Source organism: Pristis pectinata, chromosome 17, assembly GCF_009764475.1.
Source record: "Pristis pectinata isolate sPriPec2 chromosome 17, sPriPec2.1.pri, whole genome shotgun sequence".
Lineage (NCBI taxonomy): Eukaryota > Metazoa > Chordata > Chondrichthyes > Rhinopristiformes > Pristidae > Pristis > Pristis pectinata.
Genome location: NC_067421.1, coordinates 5,749,449 through 5,755,628, shown reverse-complemented (window position 1 = coordinate 5,755,628; position 6,180 = coordinate 5,749,449). Strand labels below are relative to the sequence as shown.

The following is a 6,180-nucleotide window of genomic DNA, read 5'->3' as shown; positions in this document are numbered from 1 at the left end:
GAGATGGCTTTAGAGATAGCGGAGGCATTGGCGATTATTTTCCAGAAATCGATAGATTCAGGCGTGGTTCCGGAGGACTGGAGGGTCGCAAATGTAGTTCCGTTGTATAAGAAAGGAGGGAGGCAGCATAAAGGAAATTACAGACCTATTAGTCTGACGTCAGTGGTGGGAAAGTTATTGGAATCTATCCTCAAAGACGGGGTTACGGAATACCTAGAGGCGCAGGGCAGGATAGGTCCTAGTCAACATGGTTTTCTGAAGGGAAGATCCTGCCTGACCAACCTATTGGAGTTTTTTGAAGAAATCACAGGTAAGGTGGATAAGGGAGAGGCGGTAGATGTTGTGTATTTAGACTTTCAAAAGGCCTTTGATAAGGTGCCTCACAAGAGACTGATTAATAAGATGAGAGGTCATGGAATTACAGGTAGGATAACAGAATGGGTGGAGCATTGGCTGGTTGACAGGAAGCAAAGAGTGGAAATAAAAGGATCTCGTTCTGGTTGGTTACCGGTTACTAGTGGTGTGCCTCAGGGGTCGGTGTTGGGACCGCTCCTTTTTACCTTGTACATTAATGATTTGGATGATGGAATAAATGGTTTCGTGGCTAAGTTTGCGGATGACACCAAGATAGGGGGAGGAGTAGGGAGTATTGAAGAGGTAGGAAGGTTGCAGTGGGACCTAGACAGTTTAGGAGAATGGGCAAGGAAATGGCAGATGAGATTCAATGTAGGGAAATGTGCAGTTGTACACTTTGGAAGCAGAAATAAGCGGGCAGATTATTATCTAGGAGGAGAGAAAATCCAAAGCATGGAAGTACAAAGGGACTTGGGGGTACTCGTGCAGGATACCTTAAAGGTTAACCACCAGGTCGGATCGGTGGTAAAGAAAGCGAATGCTATGTTGGCATTCATTTCGAGAGGTACAGTGTATAAAAGTAAGGAAGTGTTAATGAGGCTCTACAGGGGACTACTGAGGCCTCATTTGGAATATTGTGCACCGTTTTGGGCCCCACATCTTAGGAAGGATGTGTTGACGTTGGAGAGGGTTCAGAGGAGATTTACGAGGATGATTCCAGGAATGAAAGGGCTTAAGTATGAGGAGCGTTTGTCGGCTCTTGGACTGTACTCGCTGGAGTACAGAAGAATGAGAGGGGACCTCATAGCGACATTTAAAATATTGATAGGAAAGGACAGAGTAAATGTGGCTAGGCTGTTTCCCTTGGTGGGTGAGTCCAGGACCAGAGGGCACAATCTTAAAATTAGAGGGTACAGTTTCAAAACAGAGATGAGGAAAAATTTCTTTAGCCAGAGGGTGGTGAATTTGTGGAACTCCTTGCCACGTACAGCAGTGGAAGCCAGATCAGTGGGAGCGTTCAAGGAGGAGATAGATAGATATCTAAATAGTCAGGATATCAAGGGATATGGGGATAAGGCCGGTAATTGGGATTAGAATAGTTTTTTTTCCTTCTTCCCCCATTCCCCATTTCTCATTTCTATTTCCCTTTCCTTGGAGCAGACTCGATGAGCCGAATGGCCTGACTCTGCTCCCTTGTCTTGTGATCTTGTGACCCGGAAAATCCCCCCTCTACCTTCCTCCAATCACCTTAAACTTGAGGCCATTATCGCCCTGGGAAAAAGTCTCCGACTGTCCACTCGATCAATGCCTGTTATCATCTTGTACACCTCTATCAAGTCACCTCTCATCCTCCTTCTCTCCAAAGAGAAAAGCCCGAGCTCACTCAACCTGTCCTCATTAGACATGCTCTCCAATCCAGGCAGCATCCTGGTAAATCTCCTCTGCACCCTCCCTAAAGCTTCCACATCCTTCCTATAAAGAGGCAAACAGAATTCAAGACAATATTCCAAGTGTGGTCTAACCAGAGTTCTATAGAGCTGCAACATCACCTCGCAGCTCTTGAACTCAATACCCAGACTAATGAAGGCTAACACACCATATGCCTTCTTAACAACCCTATCGACCTCCGCAGCAACCTTGAGGGATCTATAGATGTGGACCCCAAGATCCCTCTGTTCCTCCACACTGTTAACAGTCCTGCTATTAACCTTGTATTCTGCCTTCAAATTTGCTCTCCTGCAGTGTATCACTTTCACCTTTCCAGGTTGAACTCCATCTGCCACTTCTCAGCCCAGCTCTGCATTCGATCAATGTCCTGCTGTAATCTACAGCAACCTCCTACACTATCCACAACACCACCAACCTTTGTATCATCAACAAACTTACTGACCCACCCTTCCACATCCTCATCCAAGTCATTTATAAATATCATAAAGAGCAGGGATTCCAGAACAGATCCCTGCAGAACACCATTGGTCACTGACCTCAAGGCAGAATATGCTCCATCTACCACCACCCTGTATCTTCTACAAGTGAGGCAATTCTGGAATGGCAGGAATGTGAAATCATTTTTGTCTTCACCGTGGGGGAGACCAAAAATATCCCCAAGGAAACAGATGGGCTAATGTCAAATGACGTGGAGGAAGCTGTAAAATCCCCAATCACAGGCGATAAGTATTAGAGAAACACATTAGGCAAAATGTTGACAGATCCCCAGGACCTGAAGGGGTTTAAAGGAAGTGGTTGCAGATGACCCAAGGCATGTTGGCAAACGGGATCCAACGTTAGCTGGTGACGGGAAGCAGAGGCAGTGGTGGACGGGTGTCTGTCTGACTGGAAAGCTGCAACCAGTGGTGTACCACAGCGATGGGTGCTGGGACCTTTGTTGTCTGGAATATGTATATATAAATGACTTGGTTAAGAATGTGGGTGGTGTGATTCGTAAGTTTGCAGACGGCGTAAAAATTGGTAGTTCTAGACCATGAAGAAGGTTGTCTAAGGATACAGGGAAACATCGATCAGCTGGAAAGTTGGGCGGAGAGGTGGCAGATGGAATTTAAACCAGACAAGTGTGAGGTAATGCACTTTGGGAGATCAAGTTCTGGTAGGACATATGGAGTAAATGGCAGGGACCTTAGAAGGGTTCGTAAGATAAGATAAGATTACTTTATTACACACATAAACATCAAAACACACAGTGAAATGCATCATCTGCGTGGAGTGTTCTGGGGGCAGCCCACAAGTGTCGCCTCGCTTCGGGCGCCAACATAGCACGCCCGCAACTTCCTAACCCGTAAGCCGTTGGAATGTGGGATGAAACCAGAGCACCCGGAGGAACCCACACAGACACGGGGAGAACTGTCCTTACAGACAGCGACCGGATTTGAACCCAGGTCACTAGCACTGTAAAGCATTACGCTAACTGCTACACTACCGTGCCATTGGGGTGCAAGTCTATAGCTCGCTGAAAGTGGCAACACAAGTGGATAGGGTAGTGAAGACGGCATTTGGTGTTCTTGCCTTCATAGGCCAAGGCATTGAGTAGAAGAATTGGGACGTCACATTGTCGCTGTGCAAACATTGGTGAGACTGCACTTGGAGTATTGTGCACAGTTCTGGTCCCCACACTACAGGAAGGAGTGGTAGCAATGGACAGAGTGCGGAAGAGATTCACCCAAGTGTTGCCTGGAATGGAGGGCTGTGGGTATAGGGACAGATTGGACAGGCTGGGTTTGTTCTCACTGGAACTTAGGAGGCTGAGGGGTGACTTTACAGAGGTTTATAACATAGTGGTGGGCACAGATAGGATAAATAGTGAGAATCTTTATCCCCTGGGCGTAGTAGTCTAAAAGTGGAAGGCACAGGTTTAAGGTAAGAGGGGAGAACTTTAAAGGAGATCTGAGGGGTAAGTCTTCCACAGAGGTTGGTGGGTGTGTGCAACGAGCTGCCGGAAGAGGTAGTGAGGTGGGTACAGGTACAACATTTAGAAGGATTTGGACACGTACTTGTATTGGAAAGGAACAGAGGGATATGGGCCTAATGTGGGCAAACGGGTTTAGCATAGATGGGCATCATGTTGCGCACGTATGAGGTGGATTGGAAGGGCGCTCTACATTGGACATTGGTTGAAATCTCTCAAAAGTTGCTAAATTCTGCGAGACCAGAAGACTGGAAAACAGGCAATGGGATTGCCTTGTTCGAAAAGGAAGACACACAAATGGGTAACTATAGGGCAATTGGTTTAACATCTATTGTTGGAGTCAATAATCAAAGAGGAAATAAGTAATCATTTAGGAAAGCTGAATATAATCAATCCTACTCAATGTGGTTTTATGAAAGGCAAATCATGTTTGACAAATTTGCTTAAGTTCTTTCACGATGTGACAGGGAGAATTGATAGGGAGGTGTGGAGTTAATTGATAGTGGGGTGTTGAGTATTTAGATTTCCAAAAGGCATTTGACAAGGTGCCACGTCAAGGTGTCTGCTGCATAAGAGTCCAAGCGATTGTCACCAGTGAGAAAACTGAATGTCACATGGAAAACACAGTTGGAATGGGCCCATTTCAGGCTGGAGTGAAGTTCCCCGTGAAGTTCAGACGGATGTCAGTGTTCTAGTGCACAGATCACAAACAGTTAACAGGCTGGTCCGATGAGCATTGTGAAGGGACTGGAGTTTAAGAACAGGGAGGATTTATTACACTTGTACAGGGGGTTGGTGAGGCTACACCTGGAATACCAATCTCCCATATGGTCTAGCGGTTAGCATTCCTGGTTTTCACCCAGGCGGCCCGGGTTCGACTCCCGGTATGGGAATTGAAACTTTTACAGGCACTGTAGTGTAGTGCTTAGTGAAACGCTATTACAAGGCCAGCGACACAGGTTCAATTCCGGCCGCTGTGTGGAAGGAGTTTGTAATGGTGTGAAGGTGTTGTCTAAGGTGGACTCGGAAAATAAATTATGGGATGAGCAGTGCCAGATGTTGGGACAGCTGGTCCATAACACTCAGCAGCAATTTATCCCAGTTCGGAAGAGGCATTCCGTGAGAAAGAGGCACAATTGTGATCAACAAGGAGAATGTTAAATTAAAAGGTTTATTCGAAGAGGCAAGGGCTGGTAGAATAGAATACAATGGACTAGGACATTGGAGCACAGTACAGGCCCTTCAGCCCTCAATGTTGAGCCGACATTTTATCCTGCTCAAAGTTCTATCTAACCCTTCCCTCCCACATAGCCCTCCATTTCTCTATCATTCATGTGGCTGTTTAAGAGTCTCTTCAATGTCCCTAATGTATCTACCCCCACAACCTCTGCCAGACTAATGAAAGCTAACACACCATATGCCTTCTGAACAACCCTATGGACATGCACAGCAATCTTAACAGATCTATGTACCTGGATCCCAACGTCCCTCTGTTCCTCCACACTGCTAAGAGTCCTGCCATTAACCCTGTATTCTGCCTTTAAATTCAATCTCCCGAGCTGTATCATTTCACACTTTTCCGGGTTGAACTCCATCTGCCACTTCTCAGCCTAGCTCTGCATCCTATCAATGTCCTGTTATAACCTACAGCAAAATTCTACACTATCCACAACACCACCAAGCTTTGTATCATCATCAAACTTACGAACCCACCCTTCCACATCCTCATCCAAGTCATTTATAAATATCACAAAGAGCAGGGGTTCCAGAACAGATCCCTGTGGAATACCACTGATAGCCAACCTCCGGGCAGAATATGCTCAATTGAACACCACCCTCTGTCTTCTATGGGCGAGCCAATTCAGAAGCAACCCAGCCAGGTTTCCCTGGATCCCATGTCTCCTGACTTTCTGAATAAGCCTTCCATGACGAAACTTGTCAAACACCTTACTAAAATCCATGTACACCATATCCCCTGCTCTACCTTCATGAATGTGCTTTGTCACATCCTCAAAGAATCCAATCAGGCTCGTGAGGCACGATCTGCCCCTCACAAAGCCATGCTGACTGTCACTAATCAGCCTTTGCTTCTCCAACTGCCCATATATCCTGTCTCTGAGAATCTTCTCCAGTAATTTCACCACCACTGAAGTAAGATTCACTGGGCTGTAATTCCCAGGGTTATCCCTACTCCCTTTCTTAAACAAAGCAACAACACTTGCCACCCTCCAATCATCTGGCACTACTCCTGTGGCCACTGAGGATGCAAAGATCATCACGAAAGGCGCAGAAATCTCTTCCCTCGCTTCCCGTAAAACCTTGGATATATCCTGTCCGGCCCCAGTGACTTATCTATCCTAATGTTTTTCAAAAGTTCCAGCACACCCTCTTTCCTCACGTCAACA

At 46.2% G+C, this 6,180-nt stretch overlaps 1 non-coding gene across 1 annotated transcript; it reads left to right on the top strand.

Moving 5' to 3' along the window:
- The first annotated feature begins 4,596 nt into the window (after positions 1 to 4,596).
- On the top strand, positions 4,597 to 4,668 carry trnae-uuc (transfer RNA glutamic acid (anticodon UUC)). Its single transcript has one exon. It is a non-coding gene; the product is annotated as a tRNA-Glu (tRNA).
- The last annotated feature ends 1,512 nt before the right edge of the window (positions 4,669 to 6,180 follow it).